At 46.8% G+C, this 25,650-nt stretch overlaps 1 protein-coding gene across 7 annotated transcripts in view; it reads left to right on the plus strand.

Moving 5' to 3' along the window:
• The window catches only part of BCAR3 (BCAR3 adaptor protein, NSP family member), a 221,810-nt gene that overhangs the window by 69,691 nt on the left and 126,469 nt on the right, over nucleotides 1-25,650 (plus strand). For 2 of the 7 annotated variants that reach the window (XM_024986391.2, XM_024986399.2), the window contains exons 1-2: nucleotides 23,590-23,843; nucleotides 24,834-24,876. The exons of 2 other annotated variants lie outside the window; for them this stretch is intronic. The gene's annotated coding sequence lies outside the window, so the exon portion shown is untranslated. 7 annotated transcript variants of the gene reach the window in all.

The raw sequence follows: 25,650 nt of genomic DNA on the forward strand, positions 1-25,650 counted from the left end.
GGAATTAGGGAAGACTTGCAAAAACTGGCTCTCCTACTGCTAAATGATTATTGGGGTGTGTCTAATGTGTTCTGGGTTTTTTGAAATGAAGCATTATTTTTTATGACCAAGTCCTTGAAGATAAACACCCTCCCAAAAAAATAAGTGCAGTGTTCACTAGGCTTTAAAAGATACAAAGAATTGCTGCCATCCTAGTTGCAGACACAGTGACGGTATCTCTGGATTGATGCAGTAAACCCCTCTGCAGTCTATTCTCTTTGCTATGAGCAGACCAAGTGCTCAAAGAAGCAATAAATCAAGTCACTGTCCTGCCCTAAGAACTTGTGATGACTTCCCATGACCCCCAGGTAGGGTCCCAACCCCTCTCAGGGAGTTCCTAACCAGCCCAAGTCTCTGTGGAGAGGCTGAGCGCCCCACGGCCATGCTGCCCAGTGCAAATCCCAGCCCCAGCCCCTCAGAAGTTGTGTGACTTTTGCTAATGTGTCTACTTCTCTGTGTCTGTGTTATCATCTGTGAAAGGAGGCTAATAGAACCGACCTCATGGATGCCTGGCACACACTCAGTGGCCACCAGCTGTTTGTATTATTACTTTTGACCTCACTATTCTCCATTCTCCCCACCCTCCAGCCCATTACACTCCGTCCCACCCACCTCCTTTCTGTTCCTTGAATTTGCCAAACTCACTCCAACGTTTGGACCTTTGCCTGGAACTCTCTGCCCACTGCTCCACCCCCACCCAGGTCTGTGGGCTATTAGTTCTCATTTGGGGGTTTCAACTCAAGGTACCTCCTCAGAGAAGGCTTCCCTGACCACCCAGACGAAATCAGCCCAGTCACTCAAGTTTATTGCTGTCCTGTGGGCATTCCTGGAGAAGGCAATGGCACACCACTGCACTACTCTTGCCTGCAAAATGCCATGGACGGAGGAGCCTGGAAGGCTGCAGTCCATGGGGTCGCTGAGGGTTGGACACGACTGAGCGACTTCACTTTCACTTTTCACGTTCATGCATTGGAAAATGAAATGGCAACCCACTCCAGTGTTCTTGCCTGGAGAATCCCAGGGATGGGGGAGCCTGGTGGGCTGCTGTCTATGGGGTTGCACAGAGTTGGATGTGACTGAAGTGACTTAGCAGCAGTGGGCATAACTGCAATGATGGAAATGTTCTGTATCTGTACCACTAGCTGCTATCCTCATGTGGCTCTCCAGGACTTGAAATGTGGCTAGTGTGAACTGGAGAACTGAATATTTAATTTAATTTCATTCTAATCAGTTTGGACTTAAATGTAAATAACCACATGTAATTAATGGCTGCCATACTGGACAGTATAGTGCTGGCCTTACCTAACTTCATGACCTTCTGAGCATTCATCGCTCCCTGAAATTACCTTGCTAGTCCCTTGCCTGCTGTTTATGGTCTGATTCCCCAACTAGAGCGTGCACTCAGTGAAAGTGGGGGTCTTGCCTTGTTACTGCTATGTCGCTACATGCCAAGGAAAAGTGTCTGGTTCTTTGTTGGGGCTCATGAAGTTTTGTTGAATGAATGAATGAATGCACATATAAAAGTACTTTGTAAACCATAATGCATTATATAAATGTAGTATGTATTATCATTATATGTACATATAATAGGAAAGTGTGTGTAGGTGTTCACCTTTTTAAAAAGTCCCCAGCATGTGCACTCATATACACACATGCAAAACTGACCTTTAAAAAATGAATAATTTTTAAAAGTAGTTTTCTTATTTTATGAATGTATTCTTTATCTCTCTAAATAAGATCCCTCACCACAAGATTGCATGTGTAACCTCCCCTGCCTCTAGTAAGTAGAGGACGGCTTGACCTGACCAAAATTCCACTTCTTCATCACTTCTAAGCTGCTATGGCAGGCACACCTGTGAGTTCTTCTGTCTGGCGCCGGCGTCAGCGGCCAGCCCTGGACCACAAAGAGCAGGATGCTTCTCGGAGCCCTGGGCCTGTTTGCTTTGCAGAGACCAAGGCTCTGGGCTTGATGGCAATCAGCCCTAAAGCCTCTGAAGTGCATGGGTAGCTGCCACTGTGACTCTAATGAAAAGGTGAGGATTCCCAAGGGGACTGCAGTATTCTTGAAATTAGAAACAAGACGGGAGCAGACCCTCTCCTTCCTGTGGGAGTAGCTAGAGCAGAAGTGCTGAAATATGATGCCCAGGGCTTCTGGTAGGGCTGGAACCAGCCCAGTTCCATGCCACTGGCTGGTGTGAGGTTTCCAGAGAGGGCCCAGGCTGTGATCTGACTTCCGTCTTGAAGAAGCATCGTGGCCCGTGGCTGCCTCCAAGGGAACACTACAGCTGAAGCTGCAGAGTCAAATCATGGACAGGGCACATCATTGCTCCATCAGGCAGGATCTGGGCCTGAACCTGGAAACTCCATGGGCTTCTGGAGGGCCTGGTGGCCACAGGGGCTACTTTCATTGCTCAAAACCAGGTGCTGGGTCCGAGAACCAGGTCCGCTGGCTTTAAGAAGCTGGCCATGCCCTCCCCTGCCCTCAGGCCTGAGCTGATAAGTTGACAGCACAAAGGGGAGACCGTTAAACTGCAGTTGTTTTTCAAGACTTTCTGGCCCATGTGCTTGGATTTCTTGCAACATTCTCCCTCCCTACATAAAATCTGTCCCATCCCTCAACCTTCTTGCATACACCACTCTATCTAGACTCATACTTTCCTACTTGCCTCCTATACCATCAAACAGGATGCTTGGACAGTGTGAAGGAAGCATTAGCCTGGGTTCAGCTTCAGGAAGGCATCTGTCACAGTGACATGGGTATGTGGGCGTGGATGTGCGTGGGGATGGGATGTGCACAAGGCTGTGTGTGTTGTGTGGGCGTGGATGTGCGTGGGGGTGGGATGTGCACAAGGCATGTGTTTTGGCCCTAAGACTCTCCACCATGACAGTGTTTCTGCCCAGATTCAGGTGGATGGGTCGATACCTTTAGGAAGGTGAGGCTCCTTTTGTGGATAAAGTGGTGTGTCTACTGCTCGCCCCACCCCAAACCACAGGTTCGTGCCTTTTCTGGGATCTTCACCCAGCCCCTTTCCTGGGTCAGGTCCCACCCTGCCCCTGCCAGTGACTCGGCTGCTCTCAGAGGAGAAGACGGCGATGGGGGCAGATATCAGTTAGATGACTAGTGGCTCAGCAACACAGGAAGTGGTTCTTTTGCCTCAGACACCCACTACCTGCTTGGTGAGTCACCAGGAGAATGTTGGCCTCCAGGGCAGCCCTCTGTGTCCCTGTCCTGCAGGGCCAGTAGACACAGAAAAGAGAGGCAAATGCATCTTTGGAAAGAAGCCCTGGGGGCTGGCCCAGAACATGGGCATGAGTGGAGCAAAACAGGTCACTAATGTCAAATAGGTACCCGCCCCCCACCCCACCCCCCTACCCCCACCATGGTCCTGCCCAACCACACTCTGCCCTGTGCTGCCCAGTCTGTACCGCATCATTTTTGTGAATGGCTTTATATTATGTTGTTTCTTATAACTGTTCATTTTAAAAAATCTTTTTGTGAAGACGTGTCTCATGCATGGAATCTGTGGGGCTTTCCTATTGCCTACCTGACCAGACACATATGTGGGAGATAGTGGCCATCAGGGATGGGCCTTCGAGTTTCTTTTATTCCAGTGGTGGGAACTTGTGGCCAAGGGGTCGCCTGTCACTCAGGGATCTTCCTCTGCTCTGAAAGGCATATTTTGGGTCAGGCCCCCTAAGGGAAGCTCCGTAAAGGGCCCTAGTGACCGTGGACAACACATCCTATGAGCTTCTTTCAAAGAATGTGAAGGATCCCACGAGGCCAGTTATTTTTATGGTTCTTCAGCACCTGCAAGGGCCAGGCCCCGTGCTTGACTCTTCCCCGTTATTGTGTCTAATTCTCAAGGGCCTGTCTAGGATGTGAGTGCTCTTGGCATCTCCATTTTACACAGGGACGCTGTGGACCAGAGAGGGGCAGAGCAATCTGTGAGGTCACACAACCTCTAGTGGCAGGACCTGTCCTCAAGCCCAAGTCTGAAACTGACTCTGAAGGCTGCCCTAGTACCCACCACTCTGTCTGCCTCCCCCTGATTGCTGTCCACCACCAGCCCCCCACACCCTTGCCTCCGAGGCTGCTTCCCTTCCCAAAAGTCCTGAGCATCAAAATCCCCTCCACCGACGTAACTTCCTGTGGAATCTGCTGAGAAGATTGCTCCCGACTGTGTCCATTTGTTCTCCACAGGAGGATCCTGTAGGGGAAAGATTATCAAAATATTTGCTGGCCTTGCAGGAGACTCTTTGAGTCGTTGCCTAGCCCCACTGGATGTGGGAAGTGCCACCATCCCTCCTGGCTTCTGTTTATATCCGGCTGCTGAGCAGGGGAGAGGGGAGCAATATTTAGCTTTCCGTGAGCCCATCAGGGATGCTCAAGTGCAGTACAGATGTTGGACAGATAATAGACATTTAAGAATTTTATGGTTCGGAGCACTATGTGGGATCTAAATCTGAGCTGAGTGAAGTGCAGTTAGCATACAGCTGAAGTCCTGGGTGCTCAGAGCCCCTGGTTGGTGGCATGAGCCCTGGTTCTCCCTCAGAAGATCCAGCATCTTGCCTGGCTCTGCACTTGGGCTTGTTTCTTCACCCCTGAAATGAGGTTGAGGGCAGCGAGAAGAAACAGTCTTTGGAGGTAGGGCAGCCTGTAGGAACCAGGCTGTGTGCGTTTGATTCCAAGGCCTCATCATAAGAGCTGGGAGACTTTGGGCAAGCGCTGACACCTCTCTGGGTCTCGGTTTCCTTGTTTGTACTCTGAGGATTAAATGGGTCTCTACGTAATGTCCCTGGAACAGTGCTTGGCTGTTACATAATAAGCTCTCAGTAAACATGGCTATTACTCTTTACAGCCCCTTCCTGCTCTCACATTTTATTAACTCAACTGTGGGTTTTGGCAATTGTTCCCTAAGAAATGATGTTTTGACTGAGCAGTGGGTTGAGAAGCTAGCTGGAGGTAAAGAAATTTCTTCCTTGTTGGCTCACATGTAATTAACTCAAGAATTCTATCCACTCCTCCCCCTCACAAGGTATGGCTTTAATGCAATGATTTTACCTATGTAAAAATCCTTGTCATGGGGAAGAAGCAAGAAATGAAATGTCCCCTGAGAATGTTCTGAAATTATGAATGGGAAGGAAATCCTAGGGGGATATGCTTTAGTTGCTAAAGCAAAACTCCTCAAGCTTATTTCAGTTCCTTTTCCCTATTTTGAATTTCTCTCTCCTCAAGGGAGGATCTTTGCAGGTGACATACTATGGGTGAAAAAAAAAAACACCCACGTGTCAGAGTCAGACAGACCAGGAAATTCAGATTGGATCCCTAGAGATTCCTAGCTGGCCAGGGTGATTTCTTCTGTCTGAAGCAAAGTTTCTTCATCTATAAATGGAGATGATATTTATTTTATAGGGTTGTTGGAGAATTAAATATGACCATGTATGCACAGCATCAAAAAGCTAGAGGTGCAGAAAAACTAATTCCCCTACTCTAGCCTCCTCTCCACATCTGTGCCCAAGAGGCTCCTTAACTTGCGTGTCTCCTTCTGTCCCAAGACGAAAAGGCAGGAGGCAACCCCCAGGCTCTCTTACGTTGTGTGCTGTTAGCTTTCAGAATGAGGCTGTAATCCTGTAAGTTCCCCTGGCAGGTTACCATGGGGAGTACCATGGAGTGAGAACCAAAAGTAGATGCTGTTAAGGTAAAGCTGTAAACAAGAGAGGAACAAAGTGGGAAACTCAGCAACCCCTTCTCACTTTTGGCGTTCAGTCACAAGCTGGTGGCCTTGTCTCCAGTCGAGGGCTCCACTAACAGCAGAAAGAAGTGGTCACAGGTGGAGTTCAGGAGACTGCCTGTCTTTACCAGGTGTCCTCCAGCCTGCTCAGGAATGGGGCATTAGGGTTTAGGTGGTGGGGGCCACAGTCTGAATATGCTGATCTTTCCCCTGGCCATGGGGGCCTTGGATGACTGGAGATGGGTAGGAAGGAGTGGGGTGATGGGGAGGGGGTGACAAGGAGAAGGACACAACCATGAGGCTGGGCAATATCTCAGTGGGCTGAAATTCTGAGCCCCCCACTAGGAGGGTCCCTTGGGCTCCCCAAACCTCTCTTTACCAGGTGTTCTCCAGCCTGCTCAGGAATGGTACATTAGAGTTTCGGTGGCTAGGGCCACAGTCATGAATATACCAAACTCTTATCATTTCTGCCAGGTCCTGAGTTATTCTGGCCATCACCTAAGCTGTTTCACTACTGTTATCAATGTCTTCTCCATTAGGGCTGCTGCAATCCCAAACAAACCGTTTTTGCAAGCTAAAAACAAGGACCTCCTTGTCTAAGAAAATGTCGTTCTATACCAGGACACACAACTTGGCAAGTGGGTGCACAGGCTGGATTTCAGGCCTCATTTACGGCTTCATCTGAGCAACCTTGTGAACAGCCTGCACAACTGCACATGGCAGCCCTATTTTCCATGCTCTGCTTTAATGATCTGGATTGGCCATGCTGCTTCTGTTGCCTCCTCTGAACTCATTGCTCCTGACTCTGCTGTAACCCTCCCCTTAGCATGGCTGGCTTTTGACAGGCTGCAAAAGAGAGACTGGCACTGTCAGCTTTTCCAGCCCCCTCTGTGGAAGGAGCTGTGACCCCTGAGTAGGGCCAGGCCAGAGGACACTTGAAGGGCTCCACAGACTCCAATTCAACACTCTTCTCTCTGACATTATTCGGCACTCAAGGCCCAGCAGTATTATATACCCCGTCTCCCGTAACAGTGTGAATCCCCTGCTTATTCAAGGAGCTTCTGCAGAAGTTGAAGTCAGCATCCGCCTCCACTGTGTTCAAGGGAGTACGCTCTGGAGCTCTGAGAATTCCAGCATTGGTCCAGCCTCTTCACTTTTCTTCCCAGAGGGCCAGCAGATTGGCTTGTAAATAGACCTCCTAAAGGCTTACTCTGACATCTCAGGATTCCTGAGGAGGGCAGGTATGTTGGCAGGATACTCCCAGCATACATAATCACAGTATTCCCTCACCAGTGACCTGGCCCTTAGGGTTTAAGGTGCTCTGAAAACATGGTGTTTTATGATTCCATCTTCCTCTACTTTATACTCATGGTCCCTGCCAGAATATCTGGACCACCTGTTAGCCATGAATGGTTCAAAGCCAAGTTTCTGGAAACTTTGCCAATAGCCAGGAGAGGCCACTCTCTTTAAGGAGCAGGGATAAAGGTGGGCTGACTCCTGGGTGGTCCTCCTGCTTCACTCTGAGAGGCAGTGGGAGGAGAAGGTTGGCTTCAGACACATTCACAGGTGCAAGGAAGAGCCAGCTCTCAGTTACTATGGTAACAACTAGGGCTGGAGGGAGGTTGTAAACCTATAAAACTATCCTCAAACTTTCTTTCCACAGTTAGCAGTTGAGTTTGCCAATGTAATCTGGTAAGCATAGAGTGTTAGAGGAATACTTTCAAGGATCACTAACCCTGCCAAACAGAACCAAAAAGTTTGACGATGCCTGGGCTGAGAGCAGAGGGTGGGATGAGAGCAGAGGGTGGGATGAAAGCTGGTTACATAAAGGAAGGACGAAATTGTGAGCATTGACATGGAGGCATGGAATAAACCGATGAGTTCAGGAGAGCCATCCTGGATAGTTTGGACTTCAACTTGTGGGTGACGAGAAGCTCCTGAGGGGCTTTACGTGATGGAGAGATGGGATGAGGCTGTATTTTAGATATGTCACTCAGGTGACTGAGTGGAAGACTGACTGGAAGAGGGCAGGATGGAAAGGAGAGAGACCAGCCGGGAGGTGATGCCCAGGTGAGAGAGAGTGAGGACCTTGACTGGAGACATGATGGGGAGAAGGAGAGGAGGGCATGAATCTGAGGACTAGTTAGGCATGAAATCCTCAGAACTCGGTGAGTGGTTGGCTGTGTATTGTGGGGGTGTGCGGATGGAGAGAAATGAATACCAGGATGTCTTCCAGGGTTCTAGCTTGGGCAACCAGATGAATGGAAGTATCATCCTGACACATGAAAATACAAAAGGAGGAGGCCCCGGCTTTTTGGTTAGTTAGGTTTGGGAAGTGCTATATTGAACTGAATTTTGAACTGTCCATGCCATAATCAGCACTTCACAGGCACAAGAAGCAGGTTGCATTAAGACTATGAAAGTGCACGTGATGACCAGAAAGAGTAGGCTGAGCTCGGGACCTGGCCACATCCACTTTCAAGGTGGCTGGAGAAACAGGACCAGCAAAGAAGACTGACTGGGAACTGCGGAAGATGTGGGAAGAGAATCAGGGGAAAATGGTGTCTCAGAGGTCAAGGGAGTAGAAAGATTCATGAAAAATGGAGTAGTCATGAATGTCTGCTTAGCAAAAAGTTCAATTACACAATGTCTGAATCGTGTCCACTGGATCATGTACGTTGTAAATCATTGTCAGCCTCAGGGAGAGCAATTTCACTGGAAGGCCTGGGGCAGAGACAACTGCAGAGCCTTTGGTGAAAGGAAGGAGAGAAACAAGATGGTAGATGGCAGAGGAAATGAAGCACAGGTGCAGGTTGCTGGGGCTGAGAGGTCGTGTCCTTTGGGCCTCAGAGGTGTTATCACAGGACAGGAGTGGGCGGTTTTGAGGACTGTAGCCAGCTCTAGCATAAACAGGGGGAGGACAGTCAAGGTTTCCCAAATGTGCCTGATCAAAAGGACACATGAGATTTTGTTAAACATGGGGTCTCCTGGTCTCCACCTGGATCTTTCTAATCCAGATCTCTAGGGGAAGGAGCTAGGAATCTGCATGGTCAAATTTCCCAGGTGATTCTTATGATGATCAGGCAAGTTTGAGAACACTGATATCAGGGCAGGAAAGAGGAGTTTAGAGAAGATTGGATGGAGGAGAGGTTTGGAAGACACCCTGGGAAGGGAGCAGGGAGAGATGGGCCAGGCAAGAGGAGAGCCCTGGAGAGAGGTGAAGGAGAGGATTCATGTCAGGAGGGCTCACATTTGGGATGCTGAGCAAGGATCTACCTGGGGAGCTCTACCTTGAAAGAAGTATAGCAGACTCAGTTTCTGGTATCCTGGTGGGGAGACAGAACAGTGTGCTCTGAAACATTTGTGGGTCTGGGTTTGGATCATCTCTCCTCTGAAGAGTTGTCTCAGATGTAAATAGGGTGGTTGAAACTTGAATCAACTCGTTGGCCTTGCTTCCTTTGGCCGTCCTGTCCATCTTTCTATGCCCTTATTGTCTGGCTCTCAGGTCCCGAGAGCAGATGGTCAGTACTTGTCATCTGGGTTTCAAAGCAAAAGTGCTCTATTAAGTTACCTCATCTCTGTTTCCAAACAGAATCAGTAAACAGTCCATTCTAAAAAGGGGTTTACACCATCCCCCAAACTTCATGGGCTTAGCTAATTCTCTGAGAACTGGGGAGGGTCCCCTTTTCTCCTCTTTGTGCAGGGCAGCTGGAGTCTGGGACCTGGCACCAGAGGGACACGTAAGTGGAATCGACAGCCACCCTCTCCTCCATTCTTTGCATATCCTGCCCCTGAAACTCCCCAGGGAGCCAGGGGAGCTTGAAGTAGCCAGTAGTGGAAGGAGAGACTTGAACTTTAGAACCCTGTCAAATCTATATTCCTCTAATACTTTCTGGACATGTGACTGTGGGCAACTTAACCTCAATTTCCTCATCTGTAAAGTAGGGTCATAATACTAACTCAGGGCACTGCCATGAGGATCGAATGGGCAAACCACACAGAGATGCCAGTTGTAGGAACTCAAGCAGTGGGCAGGGCTGGCCACCATCAGTCACTATAGATGACACTCTACACTGAGCCCAGAGCAAATGGGAGAGGGCAGTGTGGGAGAGGCAAGGGAGCTTGCAGGGGGGTGGGTCGGGGGAGGGTCCCTGGAGTTCCTGTTGAGTAGTTTCTGTCCCTGCTGCTGCTGCTAAGTCGCTTCAGTTGTGTCCGACTCTGTACGACCCCATAGATGGCAGCCCACCAGGCTCCCCCGTCCCTGGGATTCTCCAGGCAAGAACACTGGAGTGTGTTGCCATTTCCTTCTCCAATGCATGAAAGTGAAAAGTGAAAGTGAAGTCGCTCAGTTGTGTCTGACTCTTAGCAACCCCATGGACTGCAGCCCACCAGGTTCCTCCCTCCATGGGATTTTCCAGGCAAGAGTACTGGAGTGGGGTGCCATTGCCTTCTTCGGTTTCTGTCCCTAGTAATTGTCAAATCATTACTGTATAGTCTGTGTTGACAGAAGCATTTTACTTGTCCTTTATTTTCTCTTTGTGACCAAAGGTGCTAACAGTATATTACTATTTCTTTATAAATTACCTCCAGGTCGGGAACCACCTGATCTGCTGTCCCCAATACTTATGTTCTGTGGGACACTCTCTAAGGTGTTCGTTAGCAGTATACTCTGAACAAAGAAACAGAAGCCGCAAGTCTAATCAGCTGGAGCACATCCCCAAGGAAGGCCAACATGACTCAGTGCAGAGTATGCGAGGATTATTCACTAATTTCCTTCCATGTGGTGCATTTGTCACTGCCTGGTCACACTGTGAGGAAGTGCGCCTGTCACACCCTCCAAGTTCCTGAGCCCTGAGACAGACAGGGTCACATGGGGGGTACACGGGGGCTTGAACTTCCTGGAAATGCTGACAACTGAGATGTCCCACTCCCATTCAGACGGGTCTTTCCAGCGGGAGGAGATTAGGCTGCACATGGTCTTAGCCTGCCTCAGCCTCAAACAGGGAAAAGGAATTGTCCCCAGTTGCCCGGGGATGCCCAGGATGACAGCTGACACCTCTGCTGTGGGAGGTTGCTGAGCCAGGCCTTTGCACGTGTCATCTGGGAGGCTGGTTAGTGCACGGGTTCTGAGCCTGTAGGTCTGGAGTGGAGCCGAGATCAGGATTTCTGACAAGCTCCCAGGAATGGTGAGGCTGCTGCTCCCTGACCACTCAGGGCAGGAAATGCTCAAGGACTCGCCATACACCTGTGACCCGTCTATGTGGTTTACTGCCATGGTATATTCAAGAGTGCATGGAGGCCCAGACTGTGGACCCCAACTCACTGAAGACTCCCACCCACCCGCATCCTGTGTCTGAAAGTCCGTTGAGAATCCAGTTCACAAATATCTACTGGGCACCTCCTACCAAGTGCTGGGCAATGTGTTCAAGTCTTACCCCATCCCAGAGAGCTTGCTTCTTTCAAGTGTCACACCTCTATCCCCCAGCATTCTCAAGCCATTCAACCCAAACTCATGATGGGAGGTGATGTAGGCAGTGAAGTCAGAGAGTCCAGTCAAGGGCCCTCCACGTCTTAGCCATGTGAACTTGGCTAATTTCTCTGCCTCTGTATTCTCACCTGTGAAATGGGTTTACTAACTTTTTCCTCTCTGTGTTGCTGAAAGGATGGATTGAGATGTGGTAAAGCACTTAGTCTAGTGCTAGGAAACATAGCTGTTACCATCAAATTTTTTAAAAATTTATTTTTAATTGAAGGATAATTGCTTTACAATATTGTGTTGGTTTCTGCCATACATCAACATGAGTCAGCCATTGGCATACATATGTCTCCTCCATCTTGAACCTCCCTCCCACCCTATCCCACCCTTCTAGGTTGTCACAGAGCGCCGAGTTTGAGCTCCCTGTGTCGTACAGCAAATTCCTGCCTGCTTATCATTGCAGTTTAGGCTCTTTTCTCCCATAGAACATGTGGTGATCTACTCCTCAATGCCGACTCTTATGCTAATTCCAGGGCACTTTGCTGTTGTTGTTCAGTCGTTCAGTCCTGTCCTACTCTTTGCAACCCCAGGAACTGCAGCAAAGCAGGCTTCCCTGTCCTTCACCATCTCCTGGAGCTTGCTCAAAGTCATGTCCATTGAGTCAGTGATACCTTCCAACCATCTCATCCTCTGTTGTCCCCTTTTCCTCCTGCCCTTAATCTTTCCCAGCATCAGAGTCTTTTCCAATGAGTCAACTCTTCACATGATGTGGCCAAAGTATTGGAGTTTCAGCTTTAGCATCAGTCCTTCCAATGAACACCCAGGACTGATCTCCTTTAGGATGGGCTGGTTGGATCTCCTTGCAGCTCAAGGGACTCTCGAGAGTCTTCTCCAACACCACAGTTCAAAAGCATCAATTCACTGGCGTTCAACCTTCGTTATGGTCCAACTCTTGCATCCATACATGGCTACTGGAAAAACCATAGCTTTAACTAGACAGACCTTTGTTGGCAAAGTAATGTCTCTGCTTCTTAATACACTGTCTAGGCTTGTCATAGCTTTTCTTCCAAGGAGCTTGACTGTGTTCTATTTGGTGACCTCAATACTGTCAACAGGACCATCAAAGGAATTCCAAATGGTCACCACCTAAGATGTGCCCCACACCAACCGAGTGGGGTGGGGAGAGAGGATGTTGGGGAGGGACGGGTTCATATGAGGAGGGAATCAGAGAAAAGAAAAGGACCAGATGTATGACCTCAGCCAATTTTCCAATTTGCTGCCCAGCTGCTCTGCCTCTGGGGTACAGAGGTACCTCACTACTGATAATGCAGTACCACTGGCTGTAAATAATTTATTTAAAAAATAAACTGATAGACATAAGCTTGTCCTTATCATAACAACACTTTTACACATCCAAGGGATTTTTAAAATTTTTATTGTAATGCTTCATCATGGCGTTTTCCCAGCATACACAAAAGTAGAGACAAAAGCATCACAAACCCCAGCTGTAATATTTATCCACATTTTAGTAACCAAAAGGTGTCTTGAGTGAAAGAGAAAGTTGTGGAATCACACCTTATACCCTGGGCTCAAACACCGTAGGCATTCAAATGGGAGTAAGTTATGCAATGTTAATGTCTAGCTGGAAAAAAGGTTGAGAACTCTTCCTCTTTCTGATCCACTTCCCCAGTTGCTCTCCCTTCTCTCTGGAGACTTGTAATGACCCCGACCTCCCAGGGATTGTTTGAGACTAAAAAATGGGTGGTGGGCTTGGAGCCTCACAAGAGGAGAGAACAGTTCCTCCTTGGCTCCTGCCTGACCTCTGGTGCTTTGGGAAAATAGGGAAGGATCAGGATGAAGCTAGAGGCAGATGCTGAAGCTGAAACTCCAATACTTTGGCCACCTGATGGGAAGAACTGACTCATTTAAAAAGACCTTGATGCTGGGAAAGATTGAAGATGAGAGGAGACGAGGACGACAGAGGATGAGATGGCATCACCGACTCAATGAACATGTGTTTGAGTAAACTCCGGGAGTTGGTGATGGACAGGAAGGCCTGGCATGCTGCAGTCCAAGGGGTCGCAAAGAGTCGGACACGACTGAGCGACTGAACTGAGAGGCAGAGCTGAGAGCCTGATGGCTCAGGGCTGGACTGTGCTCTGGACCCTCAGCCGGCTTCCTGTAGCCACCTGCCTGCAGCCCCCTGCCTCCTCCACAATGGCTTGTGTCCCTTTTGTAGAACGACTGCTGTTCAGATAAGGACCCTAAACAGCAGAGTAAAAGGGGCAGGGTAATCTGCCCCTGGGCTGTGTGGACCCCACCCACAGGGGGTTTGTCACACTTGTCATCCCTGAAGTGTAGGGAGGCCATTTCCCACCCTCAGCAACAGCCGCACTGGAATGGGTGGGGCGTTCCCCCGGTGGTACTGTTCCTCCCAGACTCATCACTTTTCTAGTACATTTCTTCTGAGAAACTGTGATCACCACTTCCCAACAGGGTATCCCCACGGCAACTCAGATGGTTGTTGTTGCTATTGTTGTTGAGTTGGATCCAGCTCGTTTTGACCCCAGGGACTGCAGCATGCCGGGTTTCCCTGTCCTTCACTGTCTCCTGGAGTTTACTCAAACTCATGAACATGGAGTCAGTGATGCTATCTAATTCAGGCAGTGGGATCTGTGAAAAGACAGTCGACGTGGAATTAGAAAGGCTAAATTTCAGTCCTGGCTCTATTATTTAATTGGCTTGGTGACTTTGGGCAAATTCCTGAACCTTAATACCCTTATTCTAAAAATGGAATGATGACATTTTACCCTAGAATGATTTTGAAACTCACCTAAATACTGTTAATTTTGTTTTCTTAACTGGACTGGCTGTAGGCCAAACTGTGAAGTGTTAATTCAGCACTTTTCAAGTTCTGGGTCTGAGCCCAGCTCCCTGCATGTTCCCAACTCCTCCTTCTCCACTTACCTCTAAAGCACCAGATGCTGCCAGGCAGCTAATCAAGAAAACAGCCAATTAAATTAACATACAGTAAAGGGCTGATCATTTAAGCTTAATAGAGGAAATAGTCTGTGTTTGTCAAGTACTTGCTAAATGCCTGGCACTAAACATATTTTGTGTAGTTCTCAAAGTGGTCTCCTGAGTTATGTGACGATCTCATCTCCATTTTACAAATGGAGAAAATGACCCAGAAGTAAGACACTTGCTAAGAATCACACAGTTAACCAGTAGAAACTGGGATTCAGGTGTGTCTGCCTCTAAAAGCAGTGCTATTTACCTGTTTGTTTATGTCATCTTTTTGAGGCACTATAATCTAGCGATTAAGAGCACGAAGTCTGAGCCAACTGGCGTGGGTTCAAAGCTCAACACTTTTATATATCTCTGTGTGACCCGGGCAAGGACTGAGTCCTTATCTGTAGAAAGGGTTAAGAAAGTGCCCTCTCACAGGATTATTATAGAATTAAATTGGTGAATATACATAAAGCTGTTAGAACAGTACTTGACACATAGTAGTGTATGTATTAGTTGTTCAGTCCTGTCCAGACTCTTTGCAACCCCATGGACTGTAGCCCACCAGGCTCCTAAATGGAAGTACCTGTCCATGGAATTCTCCAGGCAAGAATATGGAAGTGGTAGCCATTCCCTTCTCCGGGGAATCTTCCTGACCCAAGGATTGAACCTGGGTCTCCTGTATTGCTGGTGGATTCACTGTCTGAGCCACCAGTAGAAATTATTTTTAATTATGAAAGAAATCAGTGCTCATTGGAAAAAATGCAAACAGATTAGGATAGCATAAAGGAAAAAGCAAAGTTCCCTCTCACTTTTCTGTCCATTTAACCCCTCAGTATGATGGGAGGAAATTCCTACATATGTTTTGTACATGTAGACACATAATCGCCACACAAATTCATTATTTTTATATTAATGAGGCAATTTGCTTTTTTCACTTAACATTTCACAGGTATCATTCTGTGTCAGTACCTATAGAATTACCTCATTCTTATCAGCTGCATAGTATGGGCATGCTACAATTTAGGTGTTCCTCTGCAGATAACCATTTTTTTTTTAACTGCACATAATGCTGCTGTGAATATCTTCCTGTGTACAGATGAGTGAGCATTTCTGCAGGACAGATTCCTAGAAGCAGAATCCCTTGGCAAAGTGCACATTTACAGCCTGGGTTCTATTAAGTCATCCATTAAGGATTAACATTGTTTTACAAAAAGAGCATGGCAGAGGTCAGTGCCTAACACAAAGGAATTAGCAACTAATGATAGAGTTTTAAGTGGTAAGATTGCTAGGAAGATTTTTTTTTAATAAGATGGCAGATGTGAGTGTCTCAGCCATGTCTCACACACCGTGCTCCTAGGCTGAAGCCCACTCATCTGGAGGGCCAACTTTGCTCTCACAGGTTGAATGAGGACATCCAAGTAAGTCAGGTTTTCCCATCGGCCTGACTTCTCCCGTGTAGGGGAGCTGGTAGGCGTCATACTCCCTTCATCTCTCTGACTGTCCGGGTTCCTTCTTCTGCACTAGAACACAGCTGGCAGGGCTCACCTCTACTTGCCATTGGGCAGTCTGCAGCCTCTAAACTGAGCCCTTCCTGTTGTAACTCAAGAGGGCAGCCCGGTGGCCATTGCACCAGGTCACACATATGTTTGTTTCCTCTTTCTTTGTTTCCACAGTAAAGCATTTCTTCTTCAAAACTCCTCTCCTTTATTTTCACCAGCATCTGTCCCCCAGTACTTTCCATCTCTCCCTTCTCTGTTTCTCCACAGCACAGGGAACCTCTATCACAGCCAGTCCTTCTCTCTGTACCTGTCCTGTATTCCCCTCAAGGACAGAAGTTCCGGTTGATGTACTCATCTGCATATCATGCTGGGTTGGTGATGATTTCCATATGGTAGGGCTCAATGAATTGGTCTTCTAAGTGACATTTTCAATAATAAAGATAATACATGCTTACTTAAGAAGAAATGGAAAGCGGGAGCTATGTGTGTGTGTATTCAGTCACTCAGTTGTGTCTGACTCTGTGACCCCATGGACTGTAGCTCACCAGGCTCCTCTGTCTGTGGGATTTCCCAGGCAAGATTACTGAAGTGGGTTGCATTCCCTTCTCTAGGGGATCTTCCCAACCCAGAAATCAAATCTGCATCTTCTGCATTGCAGGCAAATTCTTTACCATCTGAACCACCAGGGAAGTCTGGAGCTGTGTAAATAAGAACATTAAAATCATCTGGAATTCCATAATTATCCACAGGCATTTTAGATCATTTTCTTCCAAATATTGCCTAAGTTGAGAAGCTAATTAATGCAAAACTTGTCATCAAATTAAGGAAGTCACTGGGGATGAGGGTCCAAGTTCCATGAACTGGTGGTTCAAATATGTGCCTTATATAGAAAATGAGCCTGTGTTATCAAGAACTCCATCTTTTTTTCTCTCATTCCTTCATTCAGTAAGTATTTATTGAGGATCTATTGAACTGTAGTCCTCCTACAGTGACTTTTCTGGCTGATACGACTGGGCATTTATGGCCATCATATAGGCCTCTTGAAAGCTGAGTTGACTTCTCTGCTTGGAAGACTGGGATTCCCATGACACCAGGCCCATGGCTAGCTCTTCATGGGCCAGGAGCCTAGAGGATAAGAATTCTGAAAGTACCATAGCATTTTCTCCTCTGGTCTATGTCAGAGCTGCCCCTTCTTTGGGACAGTGGTTTATAGTATAGTAACCTCAGGGAGAAGGCAATGGCAACCCACTCCAGTACTCTTGCCTGGAAAATCCCATGAACGGAGGAGCCTGGTAGGCTGCAGTCCATAGGGTCGCTAAGAGTCGGACACGACTGAGCGACTTCACTTTCACTTTTCACTTTCATGCATTGGAGAAGGAAATGGCAACCCACTCCAGTGTTCTTGCCTGGGGAATCCCAGGGACGGGGGAGCCTAGTGGGCTGCCATCTCAGGGGTCGAACACAGTCGGACACAACTGAAGCGACTTAGCAGCAGCAGCAGCAGCAACGTCAGGGAATTCTCAGTTTCTCTGTCTGTGATTGTTCAAGTTCAGATCTTCTGTATGACCTTCATCAGTGATAGACTAAGCATCTGTTGTTCCTTACTTGTTACCATGTGGAGCTGAGTAAAGCTTAAATTTTAGGAGTTATTCTTCCTTTAAGTGCATTTTGCCCAATGCCTGCTCCAGCTACCTGTTAACTAATGATGTTACAGGGTGAGGCTCAACAAATTACTTTGTGGCAGGTGGTGATCAATGCCTGGGTAAGTGCTCCCTGACAAAGCCTTGCGCATTGCCCGAAGTCATCAACTCCATTTCATTGGTTATGTTGTCCTTTCGTATGTCTCTTTGGTTAAAGCAGCCCAGGGTTTTGATGTCTAAACATTAATGTGGAAGCTGACTGTACACTTAAAGAAGTTTGAATCCTCAAATTGTCTATAGCACAGCCCACATCCATGACATTACATTATTTAGCTTTAGAGAGCTTTATGATGTAATACCAAAGACGAAAGGACAAAGGGTCTAGAGGCCTGGAGCTCATTCATTCATTCAGTAAATATCTCCTGCCTGCCAATTATGGGCTTCCCTAGTGGCTCAGCGGTAAAGAATCTGCCTACAAGACAGGAGACCCAGGTTTGATCCCTGGGTCAGGAAGATCCCCTGGAGAAGGGAATGGCAACCCACTTCAGTATTCTTGCCTGGAGAATTCCATGGACAGAAGAGCCTAGTGGACTACCATCTGTGGGGTCGCAAAGAGTCGGATACAACTAAGCGACTAATACACACAGACAAATTATGTGCTCCAAACTAGGACCAAAGTAAAAGCAAAACCAGGCATAGATCTTAGAGACTATAGAGCAAGAGATGTTAAACAAAAATAAACGTGTAATTATGAACTGTGACAAATACTGGGAAGGAAAGAAGACTGTAAGACACACACAATCTAGGAATCTGCCCTGCTTTGGGTTTCAGAGAAGGTTTCTCAGAGAATAGAACATATGAACTGGCTATTTGATTTCATGGGGCCTCAGTCTTCTCATCAGTAACATAGGGATAATACTACCCCCTTTGACTCAGAGACATTGAGGGAAGAATGATGTATGTGAAAGACTGAAAAATGCTCAGTGCCCCTATGAGTAAGCGTGTTGCTCTCCAGTCAGAGGCAGCTGTTCCCTGGCTTCTCTATATCTGTCATCAAGCCAGGCATTACTCAGGCACTCAGCCAGCAGACCTTTGATCATTGTTCTTCACTCTGCCAGGCAGCTGGGGTCGGATAGACCTGGGGTTAGCCTAGGTTCTTCCACTTATATCTAGAGTGAATTTGGGTTAAGTCACTTAACTTCTTCACTTTTCTCATTTGTGAAATAGAGGCAATAATAGTACCAATTCACAGCTTAAATTTTGTAAAGCACTTAGCATAGTTCTTGGGTTGTAGTTACTCCTAAAACAATTGTAGCTACTGTTACTGTCATTGTTATCATTGCTGATTATTAACTCTTGCCAATTATTTATTGGTAATAACTTTGGCCCTTAACTTTCATTTCCACTGTCATCAGCCAGGTCAAAACTCTTGTTGTGTGACAATTGGCTGTTGACATGGACTTCTAATTAGTGTCCCACCTTGGCTCTCACTTCTCTAGTTCATTCCATATGGCTTCTGGAATAAGCTTCCTAAAATAACGTTGCTTTACATATATCAATTTTTTCTTTAATATCATCATTGAAAAAATATTCACAGTTCATACCACAAAGAGCTAATATGGAAGGGTGTCATGTAAAAATAATAAAAAGACCTACAAATGGATAGAAAAATGAAAGTGCAGATTCCAAAAAGGAAAAACAAGTAGCTACTCAACATGAGTACTTATTATGAGACCTGAAAACTTAAATTGCACTAAAATTCACATTTTACTTATCAGATTGGCAAAAATTCAAAAATTAATACCTTCTGAAAAGGATGTGGAGAAATAGACATTTTCTTATATTGCTGGGGTGTATAAACTCCTATAATCCCTGTGGAAGGCAACTTGGTATCACTTATCAACATTACAAAAGCACATACCTTTTGACTTGCAATTTTACCTCTGGAAACTTATCTTAGAGATATACATATCGATACTATACATAAAAGATTATTCATTGCAGTATTGTTTGTAATAGGAAAGGACTGGAAACAAGCTAAATGTCCATCAATACAGCATTGATTGAATAAAGTATAGTACAATATATCTCTTCAAAGGGATACCATGCACTAGTATGGGGAAATCTGCAAGATATATTAAGTGAAAAAAAAAAGTGTAGAACTATGGATATAGTATGTTACTTTTTGTGTAGGAGTGAGGAATAATACACACACTTAGAGAAACTGGGTCAGGCACACGTTTTAAAAGCAGTTGTTACCTATGGTGGGAGGGGGACTGGCTGATGGGAGAAAGAGTTAAGAAGGGAACTTTTCACTGCATACCATTTCATGTATATATAATGGTGTGTGTGAGATTACATATATGTACACAGATAGATATATGTGTGTGTATATATATAAAATCTGTGTAACAAGAATCATATTACCTAATCAAAAGGTTGTATTAAAAATACTCCCATTACTCATTCATTAATGTATTGAGCACCCACTATGTGCTAGGCACTGGAGATACAAATGTGAAAGTAGTTGTGATGTGATGGAAAGACCACTGAACTTGAAGTTAAAATATCTGATTCAAATCCTGACTTTGTTTCTCACTAGCTATGGCTCAGCGCATAGTAGACACACATCAAATGTTTGTTGAATGAATTTATGGTTGAAACTACTTAATCTTTCTGAATCTGTTTCCCTCCATATGGTGGTGGTGGTGGTGGTTTGGTCGCTAAGTCGTGTCCGACTCTTTCGACCCCATGGACTGTAGCCTGCCAGGCTCCTCTGCCCATGGGATTCTCCAGGCAAGAATACTGGAGTGGGTTGCCACTGCCTTCTCCATTCCTTCCATATAAATGTTATCTAATGATAGAGATGCCTCCTATGTCACAGAGGTACTATGATCGGATGTGTCATCAGACCTAGTAATAGTTGAAGAGAACCATCATATGCTAGGCACTTTCACATCTATTATTTCCTTGACTCCTAACATTTATTTGCTCATTCACTCCTGAAGAAATAGCGGGTCTGGGAGGAACAGTGACTCGCCTAAGGCCTCTTGGGTGTGAGTTGTCTTCTAGTCTTTGTTACTACCTTGTCATGATGCTTCATTAGTAGAATTTTTACCCAATGTAGGTGCTTAGGGAATTTTGAAAATCAAGAAAAACCAAAGTTTTACCACTGTTCTCAGTGACACTTCAGAGTAGCAGAAAGTCAGTAAATGCATTTCTAATAATTCAGTTTAGAAGTATACCAGCTGGTCTGTTTGACATTCACTGCACCAAATACTTTGGGAAAATCTAACAAAAATTAAAAGTTTATGCTTCTAATGAGGTAGGAAAGATAAAGACTAACCCACAAAAACACCCATAAGGGAAAGATAGAAACTGATTCTTGAAGATGCTGCACTTAGAATTTTGCAGATTTGCCAATGGCTTGTCCTCAAAGGAATGAAAATGATATAAAATATACCAACATGGCACAATTTAAAAAACATTTTTATTGAAAGAAAACATATGGACAGAGCAGTGTACAAATCAATTTTTATAAAATGAGAGATAGTTAATTTTTATTAAATAGGACATGTCTATGCAACCAGCACTTGGATCAAGAGAGGGAATATTACCAGCACCCAGAGCACCTCTGGGTTCCCCTTCTATCACTACACACCCCTCAAGATAACCACTGTCTTCACCCTTAACATCATAGATATATTCTGTTTTTGAAGTTTACATATACCCATTTGTGTCTAGTTTCTTTCACTCAACATCACATACTAAGAGTCACGCATCTTGTTGAGTGTAGACACAGTTCATTCATCCTTATAGGAATCCATAGTTTTTCTTTCTTCTATTAATGGACATCTGAGTTGTTTCTCTTGGGCTCTTATAAAGAGAAATGCTATAAACACTTTTAAACATGTCTTTTGGTGAATAGTGTATGTATCTCTGTTGGGTATATAAGGAAGGAGCTAGGTCAAACACTTATGTAGAAGATAATGCCAAACAGGTCTCTTAAATGTTATACAAAGTTCTCTAATTTTAGGTATTCTGGTGGGTGTGAAGGGAGATCACAGCACAACCTCAAGTTGCATTTCTGAGATGAGCTGAGAACCTTTTCGTATGTTTTTTGACTTTTTGAGAAATAACTGTTTATCCCCGCTTGCAAAATGCCTGTTGAAATATTCTGCTTATTTTCAGCTGGGTTTTTCTGCCTTTTTCTTGCTGATCTGTTAATGTCCTTTATATATCCTATGTAAATCCTTTTTTGGATATGTATGTTGCAATTATCTTTTCTCTGTGGCTTGATTTTTCACTAATGGTGTCTTAGAATAAACAGGAGTTGTTAATATTTAAATTATTTATTTTATTTTTGGTTGCTCTGGGTCTTTGTTGCTGCACGGGATTTCTCTCATTGCAGCGAGCAGGGGCTACTCTCCAGCTGCAGTGCGGGCTTTTCACTGACTGGCTTCTCTTGTTGTGGAGCAAGGGCTCTAGGGCTTATGGGCTTTAGTAGATGGGGCCCTCAGGCTCTAGAACACAAGCTCAGAAATTGTGGCACAAGGGCTTGGTTCCTCCCTGGCACGTGGGATCCTCTAAGGTCAGGGATCCAATCAGTGTATCCTGCATTAGCAGGTGTATTCTTTACCACTGAGCCACCAGGGAAGCCCAGGAGTTCTTAATTTTAAAGTTATCTAATGATCAGGTGTTTTTTTCCCCTCCTTATGGCACCCCACTCCAGTACTCTTGCCTGGAAAATCCCATGGATGGAGGAGACTTGGTAGGCTGCAGGCCATAGGGTTGCTAAGAGTCGGAAACGACTGAGCTACTTCACTTTCACTTTTCACTTAAATGCATTGGAGAAGGAAATGGCAACCCACTCCAGTGTTCTTCCCTGGAGAATCCCAGGGACTGGGGAGCCTGGTGGGCTGCCATCTATGGGGTCGCACAGAGTCGGACATGACTGAAGTGACTTAGCAGTATGGTTAGTACTGTGAGTGTTTAAGAAGTCTTTGCCTACTGTAAGGTCATGAAAAAAATTGTTTTTATATTTACTTTGGATGCTTTTATTGTTTTATCTTTCACAGTTAGATTTTAAATCTGTCTGGAATTGATTTTTTGGTACAGAATAAGGAAGGAGAAGGCAATGGCAACAACCCACTCCAGTATTCTTGCCTGGAGAATCCCATGGGCAGAGGAGCCTGGCAGGCTACAGTCCACGGGATGGCAAGAGTCGGACACGACTTAGTGACTAAACCACCACCACCACCAAGGTAGAGGTCAAGATTCTTCTTTTTTTCTCCATGTGGCTTTTCAGTTGATCAAGCACCATTTACTGAAAAGACCACCCTTTCCTCAGTGCATCACATCAGCATCTTCTATGTAAATCAAGTGACCTTATAATGTAGATCTGTTTATGGACTCGATTCTATTGTCTATTCTTGCTGCTGCTGCTAAGTCGCTTCAGTGGTGTCCGACTGTGCGACCCCAAAGATGGCAGCCCACCAAGCTCCGCCTTCCCTGGGATTCTTCAGGCAAAAACGCTGGAGTGGGTTGCCATTTCCTTCTCCAATGCAGGAAAGTGAAAAGTGAAAGTGAAGTCTTCGTGACCCATGGACTGCAGTCTACCAGGCTCCTCCGTCCACGGGATTTCAAGAGTAGTGGAGTGGGGTGCCATTGCCTTCCCCGTCTATCCTTGCTACCAATTACTCTTTCTATAGCTTTATAACAGGTCTTGATAACTGGTAGTCCTCCACTAGGCTCTAATTTTTTACCCTCCCAAGCCATCTAATACCAGAGTGCAGCTTCCACTTCCCACTTGGCTGTTAGTATCTTCAGATGGGTGTAATTGATTTGCTTGTTCCAAGGGCTTGGTCATTTGTGGTTACCTGGGTCTTTATCCCATCAAAACCCCTTTAAACAAAGCCAGCCAGGTGTCGGCAGACAAGCAAATCAGATCTGTTGGGTAATTAAATTACGCGGGGAGGGGAGAGGTGGATAAAGTGAGGTTGTCTCCCCTGGGGGTAGAGTGACAAGGTGATCGATCTACATACACCTGAGGACTGGCTTCTCAGGAGGTACGAGGAGAGCCAAACTAAAATCCGGGTAGAGGAGGACTACGCGAGGTCAGCGCATGTAAATGTCGCGGGGGGTTCCGCAAGGCTGTGCGAATAGGCTCGCTGGGGTGGGGCCGAGAAGCCGCAAATCACCAGTTGAGGGCCGAGTGCGCGTCGCCGGCTCAGAGGCGCGCCTGCTGCTGCCTGGGCCCGGGCGGGGGCCGGGGAGGGAACCGGAGCCCCAGCCGCCCGGCACACAGGGTAGACGCGCGCCGGCTTCCCGGTGGGAGCGCTCCACCGATTATGAGCCGCTCCTGCTCCGGGAACAGCCGTGGCGCGGGGCAGACCGTGCGGCTCCTCTGAGACCCAGCCCGAGAACCCGGGCCCCGCGCTGGGAGGTGAGTCTCCGCCGCGTGTCCCGCGGGGGTGCGGCTTCTCCCGGGGCGCTTCGGCTTCCCCCTTCCCTTGGAGGACGGACTGGGAACTTTGTTGGCGAAAGTTAGGCTTTGGGGAAAGTAGAGCCAGCGACCCCCTACCGCTCCCCCAGCCGAGTTGGCGACTGGGGGCTGGAGTGGCAGAACTGGGGACGGGGTTGCGCCCGTAAGGGGCCTCTGAACCGGGTGGGATTCCCCACACGGGGCCTGCGGTGGGAGGCGACGTGCCGCGAGCATCTCTGCTCTTTGCGTCTTCCCGGGTGCTGGCTTCTTCGACCCCCTGAGCGTCCGGCCGCGCCTCCCGGTCCCCTCCCTCCGGTCCCCTCCCTCCGGCCGCAGAAGCCGGAGCCGGTCGCGGGATGCGAGGGCCAGGGAGGTGGGGGTAGGGGCTGCTCCGCTGGAAGCCCTGGGCTTGGAGGAGGCGAGGTTCTCCACTAATCTCTTGGAAAGTCTGCAAAGCAGGCGAAGGCGCCCGCCCCGTAACTGTTGACAACAGCTCCCTCCCTCTCTCCCTTTGTTGAAAAAGAATGAATAGTTGGTTGTGTTGCTCCCTCTTCGTCGGAGAAGGGAGGGAAGGGGAGGTGAAGGCAGGGAAAGGAGGGACGGTGGGCGCAACGCAAAGTGGGTTCCGGTCTCAGCCGGTCTTTCCTTACCCGCTAAGGCTGCCTCCACCTTAAAAGTTTGATCAGGTGTACACAGTCGTGGGAAGTTCAGTGGGCTCCAAAGCAGCTGTCGAGGCGGTGTGTTTCGTGGAGGAACCCAGAGGGTCGTGCCTAGGCTTGGGTGGCGGTGATGGAAAACTGGTTTTGGTTTTAACTCGCTTGAAGCAGGGTGAGGAGGTAAAAGATTATTCTCCTAACCTCGTTTATCTTTCACCTGAAGCTATTAGCTGAGATAGAAAGTAGAGCCGTGCGTTCAGCCATGCATTTTAAACCTTGACTCTTATCTACCAAGGCTACACAGATCTTTCCAAGGAAGACACATTGGCGGAGGGAAGGTCAGTTTGAGAACGGATAATCTCCCTGCTTGTTGCCAAGGAGTGAAACGAGATCCGGGAGGAAGGGGGAGACGTCGGTTCAAAAAGTCACAAGTGGGAAGGGGCTGCTCCGTTAATACCGGGAAAGCCACAGGCCAAGCAGTTATACGTGAGTGTACAAGGGGACATATGAAATGTAGCTGTAAACAACTTGCCACACTAACGGCTCTCTCACGCCCCGACTCCAACTTTCCCTGAGAAGCCTGACATTTCCAGAATGACTAACAGGAGATCTCAATCTCCTATTCATATAGAAAGGACTGCTTGTCGAATGGATGCTAATCTTAAGACCTTTATCATGTAGATCCTGTGCTGTGTTGCTTGCAATTCAATCCATGGAAGAATTATTCATACTTCAATCATTTGGCTAGACTTCATAATGTACTTCAAAATAAAGGGATGGATACTCAATTCCTACACCCAAGCAGAGCTTCATTCTGAGTGGATAAGCCAGCTTTATATGTGTGGTTTGCCATCTCCTCTTCCTATCTGCCTCTGCAGAGAAGATATACCGCTACAGATCTGGATTGTAACTTCTCTGTTGTGGTCATAACAGGGCAGCGGAGGGGGTTACATTTCCAGAGTTTAAAATACAACAGAAAGCTCCTAAAGCCCACATCCCATGACCGTCTGTGAATTTAACTTGAAAATATCTCATTTCAGAAGTAAGATTGAAAAATACAAACAAATAGACTGCTTATCTCTGCCTCAACTTGCGTGCGATCGTCAGTTTCC

The sequence above is a fragment of the Bos taurus genome, chromosome 3 (assembly GCF_002263795.3).
Source record: "Bos taurus isolate L1 Dominette 01449 registration number 42190680 breed Hereford chromosome 3, ARS-UCD2.0, whole genome shotgun sequence".
Classification (NCBI taxonomy): domain Eukaryota; kingdom Metazoa; phylum Chordata; class Mammalia; order Artiodactyla; family Bovidae; genus Bos; species Bos taurus.